The 1935-nt window shown below is 33.1% G+C and overlaps 1 pseudogene; it reads right to left on the bottom strand.

Annotated features, from left to right (window-relative positions):
- Positions 1 to 420: 420 nt before the first annotated feature.
- On the bottom strand, positions 421 to 1396 carry LOC106733987 (olfactory receptor 4C11-like; annotated as a pseudogene).
- Between the last annotated feature and the right edge of the window lie 539 nt (positions 1397 to 1935).

Genomic DNA, 1935 nt, shown 5'->3' with positions numbered 1-1935 from the left:
TTATTTGATACATTTACCAAATTGCACATGAAAATAGTAAGATAAAAATAGAAAAGTAATTAAAAAGAAAATTATTTAAACAAGGTCAACAATGTAAGATAATTGATATGAATAGATTATATTCTGACTTAAATGAGTACATATGGGGAGTTGGACTTATTCTTCATGTATAGCATGGCAAGAAAGGCAGCTAATCTGAAGTGAAAAGACTATTGTTCCATAATTATTTGATTTGATCTATACTCTATCTAGCTTTGACACAAAAGACAATGCCTACACATTCACTGTGCTTATAGATAAAACAAATAAACAAAAAGCAGAAACCCACAAACTCATACACAGCAACATGTTATTCCCACGATAGTCAGACATTATCATATTTGATATTGACATTACTCTAGACAAATCAATATTAAAAAGTTAATCATGCAAGGCCTTCAATTTATTTTTTCTTTTCTGAGATAATCTGGATTGCCACAACTTTTTCATGGCAGTTTTTGCTTCAGGATATCTTAGTGTGTAGATGAATGGGTTGAGAAAGGATATTCCATGGTATAAAATACTGCCACCAACTTGTCCATGGGGAATGTGGTTGAGGGACGTGTATATATGAATATGCATGGCCCAAAGGATAAGATGACTACTATGATGTGAGAAGTGGAAGTGGAAAGACCTTTTTTCATCCCTTCTGCACTGTGAATTCACGATGAGTGCAAGATAACAAAGTATGAAATCATGAAAATTATAAAACTGCTTGAACAAATTGCCCCATTGTTAGACACAAGCAGCAGGTTGATCATGTAAGTGTCCATGCAGGCAAGTTTCAACAATGACTCCAAATCGCAGCTATATGATCTATCAAATTTCATACACAGAAGGATTTAGCCAGAATAATCTGAACTATTCTATGTATGAAAGACCCTATCCAGGTAAGAACAATCAATCAAGGTGATGCAGACTTGCCTGCACATGATGGTTGGGTAACGTAAAGGCTCGCAGATGGCCATGTAGCGATCATCAGCCATGAGAATGAGGACAAAGATTTCCATGTAGCCAAATAAATGCAGTGCAAAAACTTATGTCATGCACTTATTGTAGAATATGATGTTCTTTTCAGAGAGAGCATCTGCTGTCAATCTAGAAGTTGTAGAAGTTGAAAAACAGGACTCAGCAAAGGACACATAAAATGAAAAGAACATGAGACCCTAAGTGTCCGAAGAATCTTAATAGTCACAATAATGAGCATATTCCCCACCACGGTTACTGCATAGAAAATTAAGAATATTGAAAAGACCATTTTCTGCCTCTTGGGATCCTATGTCATTCCAAGTAACACAAACTCAGTTATGCTGCTCTTTTGATGCAATTTGTTTTGGTCAATATGTAGAAAACACATGTTAGACATATTTCATCTGCAAATGAGAAAATAAATAATGGTTACAAAAGGTAAACTAAATTTGGAAAGAAAATATTTATTCTCAGTCATAAATCTGTAACCTTTCCTTTGGTTGTCATCTATCATTCTCTTTATTTTTTTAATGAATAAAGTGGAACTTATATTAATTATTTGATACATTTACCAAATTGCACATGAAAATAGTAAGATAAAAATAGAAAAGTAATTAAAAAGAAAATTATTTAAACAAGGTCAACAATGTAAGATAATTGATATGAATAGATTATATTCTGACTTAAATATGTTTCATTAGTTTCCAGTGAGGACTTCTCAATAGTATAGCAGAGTTTTTAAAAATACTGAAAACACATGTGTGACTTTTTTCAATATGCTTTTACATTATTTGAATTATGCAGTCTTTTTACTTGCCAGAGAATGATATACAGAGAGAGAGAGAAAGAGAACATAAATCACTCCAAGGGGTGATGATCATGCCACAACCCCTTTTTCTCCATTCTCTTGTCAGGATTTTGGGCATC

The sequence above is a fragment of the Tupaia chinensis genome, unplaced genomic scaffold, assembly GCF_000334495.1.
Source record: "Tupaia chinensis unplaced genomic scaffold, TupChi_1.0 Scaffold146920_1, whole genome shotgun sequence".
Taxonomy (NCBI): Eukaryota; Metazoa; Chordata; class Mammalia; order Scandentia; family Tupaiidae; genus Tupaia; species Tupaia belangeri.
The sequence above is the reverse complement of the archived record's forward strand: the minus strand, read 5'-3'. Positions and strand labels throughout refer to the sequence as shown.